Source organism: Eptesicus fuscus, chromosome 13 (assembly GCF_027574615.1).
Source record: "Eptesicus fuscus isolate TK198812 chromosome 13, DD_ASM_mEF_20220401, whole genome shotgun sequence".
Taxonomy (NCBI): Eukaryota; Metazoa; Chordata; class Mammalia; order Chiroptera; family Vespertilionidae; genus Eptesicus; species Eptesicus fuscus.
Window position 1 is genome coordinate 10,761,053 of NC_072485.1, and position 22,892 is coordinate 10,783,944.

General features: G+C 37.6%; 1 pseudogene; it reads left to right on the forward strand.

Annotated features, from left to right (window-relative positions):
* Positions 1-17,385: 17,385 nt before the first annotated feature.
* LOC114227916 (Y-box-binding protein 1-like) lies at positions 17,386-18,335 on the forward strand (annotated as a pseudogene).
* Positions 18,336-22,892: the final 4,557 nt, after the last annotated feature.

Consider the following 22,892-nt stretch of genomic DNA (forward strand, 5'->3'; position numbering starts at 1 on the left):
GACACAGGTCTCTTTGTTCCTAAGTAGCACATAATCTGGTGTTGACTGCTGCAGATCTTAATGCAATGTGACACTTGCTATGATTCTATTGGGGAGGAGGCAGCCAGCCCTGCCTTTGTTAATGTATTTATAATGTACTTCAAAAGCCATTTTCTTTTTTCTGTTCTCATGGGCCAGAAAGACAGTTTGACTATCTCTTATAGGGCCAACATAATAGGCTAAAGAAAATGTCTCTGCATTACCCAGACTAATTTGATTAATGAAGTAAGATTAGATTGATTTACTTAGATGTAGGAATTTATATGGAAATAATAAAAACAATTCCTTTGTCAGTCCCTGGTTAGACTCAATACCCATGAATTGAACCACTCACATTGTCTCAGAGATATCAAATTACTTATCATTTCTCTATTCTGTATTCCTTAAGCATCTGTGTGTTTGTTAACAAGTTATTCGGCCCCTATTGATATGCAGCTTTTTAAGTGTTCTGCTGTCACTTTGGTTAATTGAATGTTCATTTGGCAACTATCTTTCTTCCTTTATTGTGTCACACATTTTATTAAAAAAAAATACTAGATGTGATGTTGGACTTTAAAAAGCTTATAAATCTGTTGGAAAAGCTGAAGTAAGTTAATATGAAATAAGAGATTAAGTATTAAATTAGAAGGTACAATGTATTGTATAAGAATTATCAAAGAATATCAGAACAGGCCAGATTTTATGATCATAAACCTAATAAAGTAGAATTTAATCCTGTCATAAAAGAAATGGAGATGAAAGGGAGAAGCATAAAGACATTTTCACAGAGCAAGCAAAAGCTGTAACCTAGACAAGGATGCAGGATGGCACAACAAAGCATCTCACTGGATCTGAGAGGACTTAGCGTGAGGGGAAGCAGGTATAGGGAATCCCATAAGAAATTCAGGACTTTTCAAGCCAAGAAAATAACGGAATATTTGAAGGTTTAGATAGGGGACTGGTATTATGAAAAGTGGAATTCAAGGATCATTATTCTGGCATGGTATGAAGGATCAATTTAGAGAGAAAAGACAGATGCCTGAACAGAAAATGAACCCAACTGCTAAAGTCTCACTTATCTCTCATCATGCCTCATTGTTCTGGGTTCTTTAGTCTACAAAATTGACTTCTCATCTTCTCAGAAGAATCTACTCCAAACATGTCTCTTTATTTATACCTCTCACTTCCCTGGCCTCTGCTGTTTCTCGCTTACACCCAGTATCATAATAATGGCACTGTTTCGAGCATCTTTCCACCTTCTTCCAATTGTAGAACCACTCCCATCTTTCCAAACCCAGCTCACTGGTGAAAGGAGAGACCATTGGGTCTGGACTCAATTCCCAGCTTTGTTGCTCACTCTGTGAATTTTTGGCAGGTTAATCAACTTATTTGTGCTTTAGGAGTCTAAATTATAAATTGAGGATAAAAAATATGTACCTTGATTTTAATTAGAAACATGTAAAACAATTTGCATTAAAATACATCATATAAAGTATTTAGATATTGTCCTCTGAGGATTAGTATAATCACAGTAATCTATTTATTTAAAAGCCAAAGCGACCATCACAACCGAACAGACAACTGAACAGGCTGCGTGGGATGACCAGGCCCACAGGGGGAGCAGTTGAGGGCGACTAGGCTGGCAGGGGGGGAGTTAGGGGCTATTAAGCAGGCAGGCAAGTGAGCAGTTAGGAGCCAGTGGTCCTGGATTGTGAGAGGGATGTCCTGGGGATCGGGCCTAAACCGGAAGTTGGACATCCCCCGAGGGGTCCCGGATTGGAGAGGGTGCAGGCTGGGCTGAGGGGACACCTTCCCCCAGGCATGAATTTCATGCACCAGGCCTCTATTCATTAATATAATTAAATATATCATTTACTCAGCCTCATGTGTACAAAACAAAATACAGACATTTATGGCTGAAGAAAGAGAAGGAGAAGGAAATCTCCAGGATTATGACTTAAAAGATGGTGGAGGGTGTATTATAAGGTATATGAAATAAAGGTCCTAAAGCAATATTATGCATTCATTTTAAAGTGAATTGAGTTAGGAATTTCTTTCTAGTGGACCTCTGTAGGCAGTTGAGTATTCAAATAGCAGTAGAAAGATCTGGGATGGAGATACGGGGTTTAGAATTATCAGCATGTAGGAGTGACCAGAATATATACGTTTAGCATTAAAAGTAAGTAAGAATTTTGGGGAAGATCAAATCATGGAAAGGAAACTACAAAAACTGTCTTGTTTGGTCCATAAGACTTTAAAAAATTTATTTGTTTCCAACCTAACAATTGGTAGATTGTACATAATATTTTGGATCTTTGACTTGTCTGGAAAATTATAAAATCCTTATTATAATGGATCAGAATTTCCTAATGTCAACAACTGGTTGGAACTTAGTAAATGGCCCCCAGTTAAATAAGGTCTGTTCTCTTTAGCTGGCTCCTGGAAACTGCGAGGCTTACTTCCCATAGTTTTCTTTTCTACTTAGGCCTTTGATTTAGTGTCCCCTGAAAAAAAATTAAGCAATAAGCAATTTCTCAGAAGTCACCAGAGAATACCTGACCCTGGCATGTGCCTCAGATAGGGGTGGGAAGTAGGAACTGAAGTGTCCTTAATTAGGGGGAGACGTCTCAGCTCTTAAGGTATTTGCTGAGGCAACTCCCCAATACCTTGCAGGATTTAAAGCAAATCAAATCGTAAACATATAAGCTCCTTGAGGATAATAACCCCATGGTGTTCTGTGTTGTATTTTCTGTATTAGGAGGAACATTTCCATAGGTGCTCAATAATGACTAAATAATCTTAATACATGAATATGCTTTAAATAGAGGAAATTTGTTCCTTTTATAATTATTTCTGTTTGAAACAGACCTTAAACTCAAGATTTGTTTTATGGACATGCTTTTCACAACTGACAATATTATCGTTTCTTTGAGTATATACTAGTATGAAAAAATAATACTTTAGATGGATTCATCTAAAGTACTATTTTTCTCATTGTCCAATTCAAAGAATCTGATTCTAAAGTATAAGCTTACAAATAATCCAGAAGTTGCAAATCTGTTCAGTAGATAAGCTTCTCCAGGGCATAGTCTCCATCTATTTTTCTTACATCACCTGAACACAGAACACAGCACATGTGTAAATCATAAGAAAGTCTCAGTAAATGTTTCTGGATGCAGATTTGCAATATTCTTCAAGCTGTGAATCCACAGATCAAGTATAATTGCACTGGAGTTAAAAACACACACACAGAGTTATTTGCCATGACAATGTTTTTGGTTTTTGTTAATCCTCACCTGTGGATATTTTCCATTGCTTTTTCAGAGAGAGTGTGTAGGAAGGGAGGGAGGGAGGGAGAGAGAGAGACATTGATCTGAGGAGAGACACATCGATTGGTTGCCTCCCGAACCCCTAAAGAGTCCCTACCCCGGGGCAGGAAGCAAACCTGCAACTGATGTGTGCCCTTGATCAGGAATCGAACCCGCAACCCTTCTGTGCACGGGCCAGTGCTCTAACCCCTGAGCCACCAGCCAGGATGACAATGCTTTCTTTCAAGCGGTCTCTAGATATAACTTATTGGAGTAATGGGATAACTGGACATCTCTTGTACCACAGAAATGCAGATTCTACAAGTCAAATGAGCTGTATTCCATACTTAGTTCAACTTCCAAACCAGAATCCCAGACCTGGAAGACACTTTTGAAATCGTGTAAATGACGACAGGCTTATCATTTACAAAACCTTTCATATAGTCCTATATTATGTGATTATCAATGCAATCCTGAGAAATAACTGGAAATACTAAATTGAAGCCCAGGATCTAGCAATAGCCCGGTGCTATCTGTTCTTAGGCTGAAAATGGACTCTGCTATATCAGAGGTATCCTGCCCTTAGGCCGTTACTGAACCTTTCTGCGTCTCAGTTTGCTGAAATGCAAAGCAGGGTCAGTAGTAAGCCTGAGGGCTGCTGTGAGCTTTGGTTGAGATCTTGCCTGTGACATGTATACCTAGCGCTTCTGCGTGTATCAATCCACTGTGACTAGCGCTGCTTTGCTATTTGTCCAACACCCCTCAGCCAGGAAGTGAACTCCAAATTCAAATAATTTTATTTCAGATTCCATGGAGCTTTCCCTATTTCACAATAGACTGCATATGCTTACGTGTTGCTACTTTTTTAGTGCCTCAGATTCTGACAGTGCCCAAATTTCCTAGGTTACCTATATGGACTTGTTATGGAATACATGCGCTGGCCACGTGATTGTCATTATAAGACATTGTCAGTTGTATTCTCTGTATAAATAAATTTTAGAAAAGTTTTTTTAATCCATTATAAAATAGTGCACACACTGTAGTGTATGCACCAGTATTTTATTACACACCCTAACAAAATACTGGGTGTGTAATTTCAGGATGGGATTTGACGAATATGAATATCATTGTCTATATACTTATGAGAATTCCTCACACATGTATAATACTTCACAGTATTTAAAAAATGAGGCACTAAGAAATTAGATGACATACGGGGTTTCTGATGTGTACTGACAGTTAAAACTATAATTATGTCTCTTATCTGCAATCAAATATATTTGAATATTCTCTAGAATAATGCTATCAGAGACTTCAGAAATAAGTTACTTTAAATTTTCTTTAGAATACAAAATCGAACTGGGGAAATTAAACTCTCTGTAGAAAATTAACTGCATAAAGGTGAAATAAAATATCAGTATTTGAATTACAACCACACTAAGAAGGTTCAGTATAAATATATGATGTGTGACTTGGGAGCAAACGCCAGTGTTTGAGGGGGAAGACAGTATGGAGAGGATCTGTCACCGTGCTGATAAATGACTGTCTCACAGTGAGTGTCAAGCATAGAATACAGATGATAAATTTCATTGGTTTTACTTTAAGAGAAGCCACTAAGTAAAATTGACATAGGAACTGTGGAAATTACATTTTGGACAAAGGGAAATGCTATGAAGGACATGTTTTAATTTCTGTGGGACTCACAGGGGTGAGCCTTGCCCTGGATTCCTGCCATTTCACAGATCATTAGAGGCAGGAGAAGAGACTGTTCCTTCTCTCCACGCAAAGCCTCCCAGCCAAACAGTCCCTCAAGTGACCCGCACCATCACTGCTCTTGAAACTGTGTTTGTGGCTAAGGGAAGCCTTTGACCTTGATTATTGACCGACATGAACTAATTTTCTCATTTTAATTTATAATTTGATTATCACAGTAAACTCTAACTTCTTCATTTTCATTATTTTCTATAAACTCAAATCCTAAAGAAAAAAGCATATCCTATATAATAAAAGCCTAATATGCTAAGTGTCTAGTCATCCAGTTGGCCTTTCAACCAGTCAAAACGTAATATGCTAATGATATGCTACGGCCGCTCAACTGCTCGCTATGATGTGCACTGACCACCAGGGGGCAGTCGACCAGTTGCTATGACGTGCACTGACCACTAGGGGGCAGATGCTCTGACTGTTAGGTTAGCTTGCTGCTGGGGTCCGGCTGATTGGGACTGAGCGAGATGGGCCGGGCACACCCTGGAGCCCTCCCGTGGCCCCTCCCCGGCTGGCCAACCTCTCATGTCCCTCCCCAGCCCCGATCATGCACCGGTGGGGTCCATCAGCCTGGTCTGCACCCTCTCGCAACCCGGACTTCTTGAGGGGTGTCAGAGAGCTGGTTTCAGCCTGATGGCGGAACTATCAGTTGTTATGATGCTCACTGACCACCAGGGGGAAGACACTCAATGCAGGAAATGCCCCCTGGTGGTCAGTACCAGGCTCACAGCTGGCGGGTACAGTGGCGGTGGCGGGAGCTTCTCTGCCTCCGCAGCAGCGCTGGGAATGTCTGACTGACAGCTTAGGCCCACTCCCCATGAGCAGGCCTAAGCTGTCACTCGGACATCTCCCAAGGGCTCCTGGACTGCGAGAGGGTGCAGGCTGGGCTGAGGGACACCCTGAGTGCATGCATTTCATGTACCGAGCCTCTAGTATATACACATACACATGCATATATATATGCATTTACTCAAGATAGTTTAGAAACAGCAAGGTATAAAAGATGATCTCTGTAGTTTAACATGGAATGTTGCCAGAAGACCTAAGAACTGAGTATTCACATCAACCGAGAGGCAACTCTGCCTCACGTCTCTGTTAACGTGCAAGTATGTTAACACTGGCTTTTATTTATTATGTATCCATTACACCTGAAGCAGACAGTTTTAGAATACAACCTGAGCAGCTTGCAATGCAAAGAAAACAAAAGACAGATGCCTTCTTGCTTTTCATCACTTCAGTTCTTATTAATGATTCCCCATATAGAATGTTTAACACTATAAAATTTTCATCCTATTAAAGTCAGAGAATATTTAAGAAATGTACATTTTGAGACAATGATGACTAAAATTTGCAAAAGTGTAGATGGTATAATTTTTTGTTTTTCTTATAATTTCCTGTTCTCATTTTATCCCCCATGGGTACTTTGGCATTTTTTTTTTAAGTTTATCCTTTTAAAGTTCAAAGTGACTTTTTATTGAGTCTCATTTTTCTTTCCTTACTCGACCTGGCACACATACCAAATCAAAACATCCTATATTTTCATCCTTTTCCTGTCTCCATAGCTATAATGCAAAAGTAACCACTATATTATCAAGGTTAACATGGAAGAAATTGCTTCCCTCCACTTTCCCTAAGTGTTCCCAGGATCCAGAAGCCCATTGTCTAAGTCTCGCCCCACATAGTGCATGCCATATGGCGATGCTTCCTCACTGTTGTGACAATGTCACTGTAAACATATGCTTTGGGGAATGGATGCTTATGTAATCCATAAAATCTTTGTAAAGAGAAACCCTAAAACAATGACATGGAATGACAGTATCTCTCAACAATAAATTATTTCAAATGAAGCACAGAGGTGCTTTGTTCTAACTGCACTTGGCAAAATTGAATCTGTGCAGTATCTGTCACGACCATCAGACCATCCTGTTCCCCTCAGCCTGATGTGTTTGAATCTTACCCCACGATGATTCAGTTTCTTGACTTTTTAGCCAGTATTATTAGCATAATGACCTCAGCATGTATCAATGGAAAACAATGATTTTTAATTTAAAATCTTAAGTGTAGTGACAGAGGAGAATTTCGAGCATTTACAAGATTAAAACTTGGACAAAATGCTGTTTAACTTTGATATCTTTGATACTCCACATTATTGTTAAGAATGTAAGCAACCGTTTGAAAATATTTTCCATGAAGCTGGATGATCTTACTAGAATGAAGAATGAAAACATATTTGTTGCCCTTAATTCTAGAAATGGAAATACATATTTAATTTTAATGTATATTATTAACAACAGAATTTTATGCCTATAACCTTGAACAATCCTTTTGCTTACAACAGCATAATATAAAACTTTGTTGTAATATTATTGCTGTTTTAAAAGTAATACTTTCAAATTGGACTGAATTTCTCTAGGGAATAGTATCTGCATTTTGTGCATATTGTATGTTATGAATCACCTCAGAAAAAAAGCATATGCATTTGCTAACACAATTATTTATAAATATTTACTAAATGTCTAAGCAATACATCATACTATGCTAGACACTATGGAGGATTCAAAGGAAAGCCAGATAAATGCTCTGCCTTCGTGAAGTTTGAAGTATAGAAGGAGAAATAAGATGTAAAGAGATGACCATCATATAAACTAGATAGAGGTAACAGCAGTGTGCTCTGCAGGTTCTAAGGACAGACAAAGTTCCAGCCAGGAGAATAAGGCATTGTGTCTAATACCTAGCAGTTTTTTCAAATATATTTTTATTGATTTCAGAAAGGAAGGGAGAAGGAGAGAGAGATAGACATATCAATGATGAGAGAGAATCATCGATCCGCTACCTCTTCCATGTCCCCCACTGGGGATAGAGCCGAGGCATATGCCTGACCGGGAATCAAACCGTGACCTCCTGGTTCATAGGACAACACTCAACCACTGAGCCACACCAGTCAGGCTAACACCTAGCAGGTTTTTAACAATTCATATTTGAGAGTCATTATAGCATATTGCTATTCTAGAATGTAGGTAAAATAAAGATTCTTAAATGCTAATCCATGTGGGAATGACCAAGAAGGAAGATGGTTCATCACCAGTGAAGTACTAGTTCTAATTAACATGGGTATCTGAGATTCTGAATTCTTGTAATGGTTTATTCTTGCTACCAGGACATCATGCAAGTTTGAACTAACTTCTTGATGTCACCTGATAGGTGATATTAATTGATTTTTCTGAAAGAACTAGAGTAGCTCTTATGCTGAGTTCCTATGCAAGAGTGCAATGGTGAAGTGCCTCCCCAAAGAAATCCTGCAGTTGTGCACTGGAACACTAATGGGAGCTGTGCAATATTGACAGTGATTGATGTGAAACCAAAGCAGCAGAAAGGTCATGCTGATATGAGCAGTGTGAGATGTTGTGGAAGAGATAGTTCAGAAACGGTGTGTTAACTAGAGGCTGTGAAGGCCTGGGGCTTCTACCAACAATACCCAAGAAACCGTGTTTATGCAGCTATCCTGAATGTACTGAATACCTGTTGTTCTAAATCACGTTCTTCTATCCCATCAATAATACACGCAGTCATTGGAAAACAAATGTGATAAGTACGTAATAGTGATGTTATCAAGTAATTTTTCAGGAATCTGCAACTAGAGGATGTTTTTTTTTCTTCATATTTTATTAGTGTATATTATTTGTACCCTTTTTTTAAATAACATGTTTAATTGTTTAGACTTTTTAAATTAAAATCACTATTCTTCACTTTAATATTTCAAAGTCTCTTCATTGATATCAGGATTTTCATACTTTTAACTTTAGTTTATCTCTTTGAGAGAACTGCTTTCATTCTTTACTTTTTTTGAATTATTAGAACTCACTTTCTCTTTCCTTAACTTCCCACGATAACATTCATTCTCCCTTTCCCTTTGCTATCATTTTTAACCTTTTTTATTAATGAAGTTATGCACATACACTTTTCTGTTATCAATTCTCAGTTTTCAAATCCGTGTAGTACACATAGTAGTCAACAAATATTTATGTAAACTCAATTATTTCATTATTTTTTCTTTAAACAATAAACCAACCAAGAAAACAAACAAATCAACATAAATAAATCAGCAAATACATCTTATCTCCTTCTTACTTGTAAAGGGAATACTCATTTATCACATTACCCCCATGGGAGGAGGGAATGTTTATGGCATTAAAACCTAATTTATTGTGCATTCTCTTCCCAACTCTACCGATTAGTTTTTAAAGAAAAGTTGCTTTTTTCAAGTTTACTAATGGGCTGAATACCTGAGTAAATGCAAAGTAGATTTTAAAATTCTGTTTAAAGAAGTACTGTTAGTTTTACGTATGAAGCACACTTAGGGCAATTTTTGAGTAGTTGTAAAAGGGACCTGAGGCTCCCACCCCTGCAGAGATTTCAGCATCGTGTTACAATCATGCGCCTTGTTTATGGCCAGAGTCAACCATTTCTATGCCTCACAGTAATTATGAAAGTAAATGAAATCATGTTGTATGAAACAATTCAAAAAACTTCATCTTAGAAATGTTGAGGACATGCCTCAATATTTTCTTTAAAAATTGTCCAGTGTATAGTTTAATTTACAATGATGTCGTCTTTAGATTTTCCAAAATATAACAATGCTAATCAAAAGCTGTTATTAACAATGCTAATCAAAAGCTGTTATATTTCCAAAATATAACAATGCTAATCAAAAGCTGTTAATATGTATGATTAAATGAGGTAATTTCTTTTATCAAGAAAGCTAAATGAATTTCCTAAAGTAACATGCCTCAGCTGGGACTATTAATCCATGTCTCCTTAGTTTGATTGCAAACTTCTCCCACTGTGCCACAGAACCATACAATAAAAAGATAGCAAAGAATCATAAAATTTGAAGAGAGCAATAAGAATTATGCTTTCTATACCCTTCAACTTACAGATTGATCTTAATTTTCACTTAAATATGAAAAAGAAAATGTTTCCTATATTCTTATATGGCTTACATCTTGTGCAGCATTTGTCATCATCTGATTACTTCTATTACCAATTACTACAGGTATTTAAAATGTTTTATATTTAATAAATATATATTTTAAAGATCACCAGAATTATTTCAATATATAATTAATGGAGAACATAATTAGAGAATGAGTACTTCAACATTTATATTAGTAAATACCTATATTTTAACTTTTGAAATATAATCTAAGGTTTATTTGTGATGAATAGGCTGATGTAAATGTTTCCCTAACATTCAGAAAGGATAATGAAAAAAAAAACAAAAAACAAAACATTTTCTTACCTAAGAAGTTGGGTATTTTATAACATTTCAAAACTACAAAAAGTGCAAAAAAAAATTTATATTATGCTTGTATTCTCAGAATTCCTTAGCAACACATTTATAGTTGTTGCTTTATTTTGACAAATATTTTTCATTGAAAAAGTTATGTGATGTTGTATGGAATTTGAAAACCACAGTTATAACAAATTAAACTGTTAAAATCACAGTAATCTTGCTATTAAATAATAAAAATATACATACTAGTTTTACTATTATAAAAGCACATATTTATAATATTAGCTGTGCTATTTTGGATTAATATTTTATTTTAGGCATTTTTTCAATAAATATTAAAAATACTATTTTTTAATTTGCCAAGTAATAATTTAGTTTATAAATGTTAACTTATTAAATTATTTTGTTTTTAAATTCTTTCATTTTTTCCAGTTTTTAACAATTACAAATAACAATTTACCATATTTTTAATTATTTCCTTTGGATATATTTCTAGGAGAATTATTGAATGAAGGGCATGTGCATTTTAAAGGCTCTTTCTATGCACTGTGGAATTGCTTTCCAAATAAACATACATGACCGTCAATAATGAGTGATGATGCCCTTTTCATCACACTTTGCATTAATTCTTATTCCCTTTTAATTAGCTAGATGGATAGTCACAGCTAATTCTTTTCATTTTGTTTTGCTTTCTTTGTAATATATTTCTTAAAATTATGTTTCTTTTTCTTAATTACTACTTTTTCTCTCATTTAACATGTAAAAATAAATAAGATTAAATTGATACTTTGAATTCTCAAACAAAACATATTCTGTAGCATTATTCTTGCCCTAATTATTATATTCATGGTAAATCACTAAGTTTAAAATTATGAACATTGTTCTATAAGATATTAACGAGCACTTACAAATGTTTATGAAAATGTTTATTTATCCAATATCTGTCATGATAGTACTCAAGTAAGTAAAAAAAAACACAACTTTAATTTACCATTTAAATCTAGAATTTTATTAGATTTTAATGAATAATATAAACATAATTATTACCTCTACATATTTACTAAAATTCTGAAATTAGAAACTATATTAACTTTTAATCTGAGAGTTATGGAATTTAGATGTAGTGGTAGTTTAAAATAAATTACTCTATTATATTAGCCTTTTCATTTCTACTCACCCTAGTCATTAGCCTTTCTTCTGACATTGTTTCCCAGGTCAGTCTTGTCATTGATGTGCATTTTGGTATGTACTTGAGCAGAAAATTTAGAAGAACATTTCTGCTTAATAACTTAGCTAAGTCTAGTATAGAGAGCGTTTAAAAGGCAACAGTCTTGGCAGGTAAGATACCTCTGATTCGGAAGATTTTTTTTATTATTATTTCCAAAGAATTCTTGAATGTAACAAGATAGAGCATATCTTGCAAACATAAGGGCCACCATATGATATCATTCTATGCCATTCACAGTCTTGGTCATGGGAATCCTAAGGACCCTTTCATGTCATTAATCAATCTCACTAACAGTTCATACAATGTTAGCTACCTCTCTATCATACAGTACCTTGTAAGAGGAAATATGTTCTCTAGTCTATGTTGAGCAGTATTACCTGTAGTCTACACTGAGTGGCCATGTTATTATAACCACCTGGCGTTTGTAGGCAAATTAGCCTTACACTGCATTGTATGGGATATGGAAGCCAAAGGCCTGTTCGAACATCTTTGCTGTCTGCAGTTACCAAGATAAAACGTCTCCAATTCACACAGGAACATAAGGATTGGACAGTCGAGCATTGGAAAAAAGTCATGTGGTCCAATGAATCACGTTTCTAGTTGCATCATGCAGATGGCAGAATGAGAATTTGGCGGAAACAGCATGAAAGCATGCACCCCCACATGCATGAGTACAACCTCCAACCTGGTGGGGGCAGTGTTATGGTTTGGGGCATGTTTTCCTGGCATGATTTGGAACAACGTCTGAATAGCACAACATACCTAAGTATCGTTGCTGATCAAGTTCATCCTATCATGTTGATGGCGTATCCCAATGGAGATGGCTTCTTCCAACAAGACAATGCACCATGCCACGGTACTCATATTGTGCGGGAGTGGTTTCAAGAACATGAGGGAGACTTTACCTTGCTTAGGTGGCCCCCACCATCACCAGATCTCAATCCAATTGAGCATTTGTGGGACGAAGTTAAAAGAGCCATCAGGCAGTTGGTTCCACAACCATCAGATCTCACAGAACTGGACAGTGCTGTTCATCAGGCATGGTGTCAGATTCCTCGCATCACCTTTCCACATCTCATGGAGTCATTTACAAGAAGAATTGCCATAGCATTGAAGGCAAAAGGTGGCCCAACGAAGTACTGATGAGGTGGTCATAATAATCTGGCCACTCAGTGTATTTCTTATAAGACACAACATTGCCCTTTGCAGCCCTTCTTCTGTGCTTTCATATGAAGCCAATTTGAGGAAGGAAAAGTGAGCAGCACACAAGCTAATGAATGTTACATTACACTAAGTCACCCATAGAAACCCATTGCTCATGAAACAAACTGCACACTTTAACCCTTTGCACTCACTTGCTTTTTCTCGATTCCTTTATTCTAATGCTAACCGTGTCAAGTCACACTCGACATCCGAGTGCAAAAGGTTAACTCTGTTAAATATTATGGTGGAATTCCATTTATGCAGTAGAATCATATTCTGAAATTCAATACTCCTTGGAAGGTAAAGGGGTGACCCTTATTCCTAAGTAGGGTCCTAAATCTTGACAGTCATGTAAAAGAGGCAAAGGCAATAACTGGACTCTAGCATCAACATTAAAATCAATCTTATGCAAATACCTAACTGACACCAGAAGCCCTTCTCACCTACCTACCCAACCACTAAAGTTTTAGAAAAAAAACAGATGTTTCTAAATTGACCAATTGACCTGGACCACATATTCTAGATCCTAAGGAGATAGGGTATGAGCACATTGGCATAAGATAAAGAAATTTTATTTGTGCTGGAAATAAGGAAATGGTAGCCCATACCACAGAATCAAAATTGGTTACAGATATTACTTTACCTAAGCAAAGGAGAATGAATGCTGACTCTTGATATGTGTCCTCCTGAACTGATAGGATGGTGAAAGGCATAAGAAACATGTACTTGTTTCTAGAAGGCTGTACTAATAAACTCTATGTAGCTATAAGGCCTGGGGCTAAGCAATGGGTGGCCTACAGAAGAAACAAGAAACTCCTAGCTTCAGACCTACCTCCTACCCCAGCCAGAGAATTTCAGGTGCAGCAGAGTTGAAAGGAGGTGATGTGGGTATGCTATTTTGGTTTGCGGATTCAGCTTCTTAATCAGGAATTGTGACATGAAAGCAAAGCTGAACCAGAAAAGATATAGAGAAAAAGGAGCAAAAGAATAAATTTTGTAGCTGCAGAAAGAGGACTGCACAAGTCCAATTAAAAGGGATTTGTGACAGAATGAATATCTGCTCGGTTGGCTGACTGTGCTGAAGTTGAAGGATGACAAAGTCCAGATATGCTCCTTGTCAGGTGAGTCAACTGATTTAGAAAGAAAACGGGCAGAAATAACTAGAATGTAGCTATTCATTGCCTTGAGCCCTGCTTATGCCCTCCTTCAAGCAATGGAGTAACTAAATAAAGCCCCTAGTTGAATGAATAAGGAAAAGATTCCAAGAATATCTGTTTAAAAAGAGAGAATAAATAAACGAAAATCCAACAGCACTATTTTAGGACAATTCACAGGATTGGATGGAACTTCCCAGATTCAGAAATAAAGAATATAAAAAACAATAAAAGCAAAAAACAATATTATGGTAATTCTGAAATTTTTGTTAAAAATAAACAAAGGAGCCCTAGCTGGTTTGACTCAGTGGATTGAGCATCTGCCTGCAGACTAAAGGGTCCCAAGTTCAATTCCAGTCAAGGGCAGGTACTGTGGTTGTAGGCTCCTCTCCAGCCAGGGCCCTGATCAGGGCACTTGCAGGAGGAAACCAATTGATGGTCTCTCTCCCATCGATGTTTCTCTCTGTCTTTACCTCGTCTTCCACTCTCTCTAAAAATCAATGGAAAAATATACTCAGGTGAGGATTTAAAAAAGTAAACAAACAAAAATATAGCATGCAAAAGACAAATGAGGAGTATGCCTTTAAATGTATATCCTAAACAATTCAAAAACATTTTAAAAGCAGGTTTTTAAATTTTTAAGAAAACTAAGAAGACCATGAATTCTGTGAAATGAATTACAAGCCGAAGCAGGAAACTTCAAGAGATGAAAGGAAGCAGGCAAGATTAGGTAAAGCATTTGATGAGAAAAATAAAACCATTTCCAAATTTACCCACATTAACAATATTAATGAATAGAATTAGCATTTTTTTAAAAATGAATAAACTATAAAGAGAATAGAATGGAGAAAATAGCACACAAAGAGAGGGGAGAAAACAGAATCAGAACCTAAATAATGATATAATAGATTTTATAGCTTTGAAAGATAATATTGATTGAATACATAAATAAATGGCACTTCTGAAGACAGGAAAAAATCCTATATAATAAAAACTTAATATGCTAAGTGTCCAGTTGTCCATTCAACCAATCAAAGCTTAATATGCTAATGATATGCTAAGGCTGCTCAACCACTCACTATGATGTGCACTGACCATCAGGGGGCAGACAGTTGACCGGTCAACCAGTTGCTATGATGTGCACTGACCACCAGGGGGCTGATGCTCCGACCAGTAGGTTAGCTTGCTGCCAGGGTCTGGCCAATCGGGAATGAGCGAGATTGGCCAGACATGCCCTGGAGCCCTCCCGAGGCCCCTCCCATGCTGGCCAACTTCCTGCGTCCCTCCTCAGCCCGAATCATGCACCGGTGGGGTCCCTCGGCCTGGCCTGCGCAATCTCACAATCTGGGACCCCTCAGGGGATGTTGGAGAGCCAGTTTCAACCTGATCCCGCAGGCCAGTCCAAGGGCCTCCACTGGTGCACGAATTCGAGCACCTGGCTTCTAGTGTAATCTATAGTAATAAAAGCGTAATATGCTAATTAGACTGGATGTCCTCCTGGACGACCTTCTGGGTGAAGCCGGGGCTGCAAGGGAAGCCAGTGCCGGCAACCTGGGTGCCAGAGGGAAGCCAGTGCCGGCAACCAGGGGAAGGAAGGCCTAGGCTTGCACAAATTTCGTGCATTGGGCCTCTAATAATGAGTATAAGAAATCTTATCTGAATGTTATTCATAAGAAACTCTCTGTATAAAGAGTTTGTTATAGTCTAAGAAAATTTAACAGACAGTGGCTGAGACATATGTTGGTCAACAGTTTGACACTGGGGTAAAGAAAGATTCTCATAATCCAAGAAGAAGAATGAGTAGGTCACCTGCGAAGGGAAAACACTTGGGTTGGTCTCAGATGTCTTCTCACCAGTATTAGCCAAGAGAAGGCAATGTGAAATAATCTACAGATATTGAGGAGAAAAACATTAGTTAAGGATGTTACCAAGCTAAGTGGTTACTAAGATATGAAAACAACATCAAACATGCAATAATTCAGGAAGTAAACCACCACTAGCTCTTCCTAAAAATAATGTTAGAAAATGTATTTCAATAAAGTTTTATTGACTACTTAAACTTAGTAGGAAACTTATGGTATTAAAGACTGTAGGTAAACATAATTATTTAAGTAATAATTAGTCATAAAGCTCTAATAATTAGTATTGAAAATAGAAGCAGGCTTAAATAATGAAATATAGTATAAAATAATATTAAATGAAAGTCATTTCACTGTAACAAAAAGAATATGTTTACAAAAATGTATGACAGAAAGTAAATGACAGAAGGAGGATAACAGACACTTAATGACTGAAGGCAAGACATTGAGAAATAAGCTTATTATTTAGTCATAAAGGTAACTACCAGTTCATATTTCCTCAAATTACTAGTGGGGAAATGACTAAAAATTATATGAATCATCACACAAATGATAGAAAATATTAAGGAAATATAAACATAAAATATAAACATTTTAGTATTGTCAATCATTAAAAAATGTCCCTTACATTGTATAAAAATAGTACTTTATACTCTAAAGAATGCACAATCTAGTCAAATACCTGAGAGTTTAAAAATAAAATATTTGCAAAGTTATCAGGAAACTAGAAGCCCGTTGCACAATATTCGTGCAAGAATAGGCCTTTCTTCCCCTGGCTTCACTCCCAGCTGCCCGGGAGCCAGCAAGTCCCCGCTCCCAGCTGCCAGGAGCCAGCAAGTGCTCGATTCTATCTGGGGCACCCCTCCAGTAGCTCCCTCCGCCACCCCTCTTCCCCTCATAGCAGGCTTCACACCGCTCCACGCCTGCATATGCAAATTAACCCCCATCTTTGTTGGATTAATTTGCATACTCACTCTGATTGGCTGTGGGCGTAGCGGAGTGATGGTTAATTTGCATGTTTCCCTTTTATTAGGTAAGATACAAAGAGAAGCCAGGAAAGGAGGGAGGGGACTGATTCTGGAGGGGAAAAGGGGGAGAGAAGTAAGGAGGACTGGGGGAAAAATCAAACATTATAACAAGGAAAACCAACATAACACACTAGTTGTGTAAGTTTTCAGCCTGTGCCTGAGAGCTCACTTACTTCTTTTAACAGCCCCTGGAATGGGGACTATTATTGGCATTTTACAGACTGCAGAATGGAGAGTGAGCAGATTTGCCCAGGGTGTCACAGTTTATGAGAGGCAGGGCTGAAGTCCAGCTTGGGCAACCTGTTCCACTGTCCATGATCTTCACTGCTCCTCAAGCTACAGTGCTGAGCAGATAAAGTCATTGCAAAACAACATTAGTAAGAAAAGAAAGGCAAGGAGAATCCCATCCGTAGCGGGAGTGAAGAGTGGACCCAGAAAGCCCTGAGCAGCCCACCACACTGCCTGCTTAGTTAACAACCATCACACCCAGAGAGGATCCCCCAACTGCTGGAGCCTCCATGAGCGCAACCATGAGCAAGGAGCCTGGGACACAGAGGCCTGGCCGCGCCTCCCTCCCCGCATAATCCCACCCTTGGCACTGCAGACACCAAGCCCACACACAGAACAGTGGTGCAGGGATTGGAGGCCAGGGCAGCCTCACATCCTGCCAGTGGAGGAAGTGCAGGTGGGGAAGGGGGACAAGAAGGCCATTGCAAGGCAAGTTTTGGCGACAGTAAAATGGTTCAATGTAAGAAACGCCTATGGTTTCATCAACAGGAATGACACCGAAGAAGACATATTTGTACACCAGGAAGCACCATGCAGCGTAGGAGAAGGAGAGACTGTGGAGTTTGATGTTGTTGGAAGAGAAAAGGGTGGGGAGGCAGCAAATTACAAGTCCTGGTGGAGTTCCAGTGCAGAGCAGCAAATATGCAGCAAACTGTAACTATTACAGAGCTGTCCATGAGGCAGGGCTTCCACGCCTTTACCAGCAGAATTAACAGAATAGTGAGCGTGGGGAAAAGAATGAGGGATCGAAGAGTACACGGAAGGCCAGTTCCAACAGTGCAGCCCTCCCGCAGGTGAGGGGCCCCACCTTACTAGATGCAGAGCCCTGTGGGCATCCACCACAGAATCCCAACCCTCGGGTGCAGGGAGAAGTGACGGAGGGTGCTGACAACCAGGGTGCAGGAGAAAAGGCAGTCCGGTGAGACACTCTGTGTCAGGGCTGCAGACCACCCCGCGAGTCTGCATAGGCCCTCCTCACCAAAGACAGCCTAGAGGCCAGCAATGAAGGAGGAAACAAAGAGCCCAGGTCAGCAGCCACCACATGTCAGTATCAGGGCAACTTCCATTACCAACGCAGATAGATGCCCAGCCCAGAAAACCCTAACCCACAAGATGGCAAAGAGACAAAGCAGCCAACCCCACAGCTGAGAATCCGTCCTCTTCCTGGGCTAACCAAGACAGGACTGAGTAAATACCAGCTTATCTACCATCATCGGGTTTAGTCATCTCGCAAGAAGAAATGAACATGAAATTCCAGCAATAAAAAAGGAACGAAAGGTTGGAGCTGATGACCTTAAGTGCTTGCTTTTTGCCGGTTGACCAGATAACTAGAATTATCTGCATTATCTGTGCACCATGGGGTTTTTATCTAAAAATGTCTCATTGGGTAATGACAGACTTTTTTTTTTAAAGGTCTGGTGTTTCTCAATGCATCTTTAAAGATTTTTAAGTTGTTTCATATCTGGTCAAGTTAAGATTTTTTAGAAATATGTTGTATTGATTTTACAGAGAGAGGAAAGGAGAAGGGAGAGAGAGAGAGAGAGAGAGAGAGAGAGAGAGAGAGAGAGAGAGAGAGAGAGAGAGAATTGAGCCCCCAACCAGGGCATGTGCCCTCACCAGGAATCAAACCCAGCAACTCCTTGGTACGTGGCACAATGCTCAACCAACTGAGCCACACCAGCTAGGGCTCAAGTTGAGATTTTTAAGAACCTTATTTTTAATTTGTATGAAAGTTTATAACTAGAATTTTTTAAAAAGTCACCAAATAGCAAGTACCTGTTAATAAACTCTTAAATTTTTTAAAAAAATGATAAGAAAGGACACTTGTTAATTACAACCATATAAATTATAATTCATAGTAAAGTTCTTATAAATCTTCAGACACCAAACATATTATTGATATATATAAAGCAAAAACTATACATAGATTAGGAAGAAGTCAATATAAATGCATTATTAATAATAGACCATAATATATTAGAAAAGGAATAAATCTATAATGTATATACCAGTAAGTATATAAGTTCTTCAATTTGCCTCAACTAAATATCTCTGAGACTATTCTAGCATTTTTCATTTATAAGATCTTTGAATAATTCAGTATAGGACTTAAATGCATTTAGAAAGTAATGTGTTATTAAAATTACTAGAGGCCCGTTGCACGAAAATTTGTGCACTGGGGGGAATCCCTCAGCCCGGTCTGCGCCCTCTCACAGTCCAGGAGTCCTACTGACAGCTTAGGCCCGCTCAGCCACAGTCTGACCTCCCTCTGCAGGAAGTGACTGGACGGGCGATCAGGGGATGGCGCCGCCCCCATCACCCTGCTGTTGCCACCTGTCTTCCCTCTGTGGGAAGCAACTTCACGGCCGATCAGGGGACGGTGCCGCCCCCCCCCCCCCATCATCTCTCCGCTGCCACTGGTCACATCCCCCCCCCTATCGCCATTCCCTCGCCCTGCCCACAGGCCTGGTGCTGCCTGCTCACCGGCCCCACCCCCTGCCCACTGGTTATTCTGCCATTTGGTCAATTTGCATATTATGCTTTTATCATATAGGATTTTATACAATTTTTGGCCTTTGATTATATTTTAATCATGTTTATTAATATTCCATTAGTCTGACGGTTCTTCTATTTGACAGACATGGTTTAAGATAAAAATCAAGCCCTTTGGCTTTCTTTTTTGTTACACATTAACATTGGCCCATGAATGTGACCTTTATTTTATGTCATATAACTAAAAATAGTCTATGCAAAAGCAAAATGCCTATTTATAACAAATGAACTAAATTCAAAAAGGCTAAAAGTTAAGCCTTGTGATATTTCGTAAATGGGCTTTGCCATGCACTACTAGGGGGAAGTTTAAATTGGTTTAATCTTTCTGAAAAGCAATTTTATTATAATTATCAAGAACTTTTAAATATTCATAACCTTTGATCATAAATTAATAAATACTTCAGCAGCATGGAAGTAATTTCAGCATTACTTATAATATTGAAAATTTGACTGCAACCTAAATGTACAAATATAGGGGGATGACTATTGAAATAGTGAATCACCCACACAGTCAACTCATACAAAAACATTGAAAGTATTATACTAATAATTTTGAATTATCTAAGACAATAGCTATGAGAGAAAATATTAAGATAACTATCAGACTCCATAAAAACAATCACATATACAATTAACTGAAGAGAAGATATTTAGAAAAAAATGCCAAATTATTCACTCAGCCTTTCTAGTTTTGGGAGAATAAGTAAATGGTGTTTCACTAAATTGTTCCACATTTACAAATGCTACAAAATAATAATTTAAATATAGTAGAGGTTTTCCTTGTGTGTGTATTTTTTGTTTGTTTGTTTGTTTGTTTGTTTTTGTAAGTCTCACCTTTCTGGGAACTCATCCATTCTTCCTCTTCACCTTGCAAAGGACAGATCTCAAAGAAAAGATTTTCCAGAAGGAGAGGGGCTGTCAGATAAAAGAAAGCAGATTGTCCTATTGCTATGCAGTGGGAATTCCAAGCATCTATACTGCCCTTCAGGCTTCCCTATATGTACAGTAATTCTTGAGAATGAAAAATAGGACACCAGTTGTGAAAATGTAGAAGATTTCAATATTTTATTAGGTAGCAACCAGAAACTATTAAAAAAAAATTTGTTGTTGAAAAAGACTGAACAGTAACATAAAACAGATATCAAGACAAAACGTTTGTACAGTCTTAGTAGGGAGTTTCAACTTTTGGTGTGCTTAAGGATCTCTAAATGGGTGGAGAGACACTTTGAATAATATGAGTTACTGGACTCAGCCTCAGAGACAGTGATTCAGTTGGTCTGGGGTAGGGCACAGGGCCTTGAACTTTTTATGAGGATATAGGCTGTTTATTCAGATGGTCCATGAAACATATTCACTTTAAACTTTCAAATTACAAGCTGGTTTTCTTGTAGAAATTTTAGGGGAGAAAAAGAATGTTGTATATAAATATCTCATTAAAATGAAACAATGTGCAAATAATATATAAATTATCTTCAACAGGCCCCTCTTATAGCAAAATCGTATTACTCATGTGTGAAAGCAGTTTAATCAGTTTAAACTGGAAAACTTATAAAAATTACAAATCTTGTAACTTCTATATTAAATAAAATTTTAGGCAGATCAGTATTTCATTGTGGCTTTTTCTTGTGAATTTTCAGATAACTTATTAAATATTAGTACAAGTAGAAGAAAATTTCTAACTTAGGTAGACATAGAAATTCACAAAAGATGAATTTTTATGTTTAATTTATAGTCAATGAAAATACTGTTCTAAAATGGCAATCAATGTAAATATTTCACATACCACTTTCCTCAAATAATGCCCCACCTTGACTTGGCACACCACATCTTTGCAACACACAGCTACATTGAGCGAATTGAAGCATGTGTATTGTACACTTATGTTTCTAAACTTGTGGTTCCCAAATCTGCATCAAAATCACCTGAGCTGTTTATGAAAATGCACATATCTATTCAGAAATGGTGGGAATGAAATGGAAGGAAGGAAAGAGAAAGACACAAAAATCTCAAATCTTCTTTTAGAAAAGTTTCCAGATATTTTTGATGACCAGTCATGCTTGAGGCCCACTATTCTAGATTCAGCTGGGTGGGATGACAGGTACCATTTGAGTCTTTCCCTAATGAAGACCTGTATTTTGGCTTCATTGGGTACAGTAGAGAGTTTCTCAAATAACCCAAATTGTTTGTGACACTTTGATAACACTACATTGTTTCAATGCCACTGCAATATTTTCCCCTGCACACTTCTGTTTGGGTTGCATTAATTTGACTCAATAGATGGAAACAATTGTAGTAGCCTGTTGTCATTTATCATTCCCATATCAGCTTCACTGTAATGTGAATTGCTACAATGCCAAAAGAATGAATCATATTAGTCCCTGAGCTAATTAATGGGGTGTCACTTTATGTCCAATATAATAATTAAGGATTGCTGATGAAATAGCCCCAAATTTCACACACAAAGTGGACCATCTTATAGCCCTTGAACTTAATCTGGAGCTTCATATGATACTGATGCCAGAGATTCATGTTCCACAAAGGAGAAGCTGTCTTGAAATTTTACAGTTATTATTAGGCATAAAGATTTATTTTCTGTAGGGGCCACTAAGACAATTACTGAAAAGCCTTATGCCTATAAAAAGGAGTTGATTTTTAATAATATTATGAGATATATTCAGCATTCTCATTGTATTAAGAACTCAGTGTTTTTTTAATCAACAACTAATAAGTATATTAAATATAATCAGGTTTCAAATCATTCTAAGTAGAAATAGAAAAGAATAGAAGAAAGAAGGAAAATAAGATGATAGATTGACAGCATACCTTTCAGGTTCATAATCAGCCACCCACCAATAGTATCCAGCAATGTTTCCAATTTTCATCTAATTTGAGAGAATATTCAACTATCAGGTTGACTGACACATAAACTTTGTGATCACATAATGCCCAGAAGTTTGTCAGGTAGACCAGCAATCTGAAATCTAATGAAAAGAATTGTATGAGACTTTTGTTTATGTAGCACTTTGAAGTTTAACGCCATTTCAGTTCCTGAAAAAACTAGAAGAGTATTGTACAAATAAAGAGCAATAAATAGATACCAATACCATAAGGGTAAAATCTTAAAAATGGATTTTATTTACCGAGGAGAGATCTAGCACATTTTCATTGTGGCATTCCTATCAACTTGGCATGACAT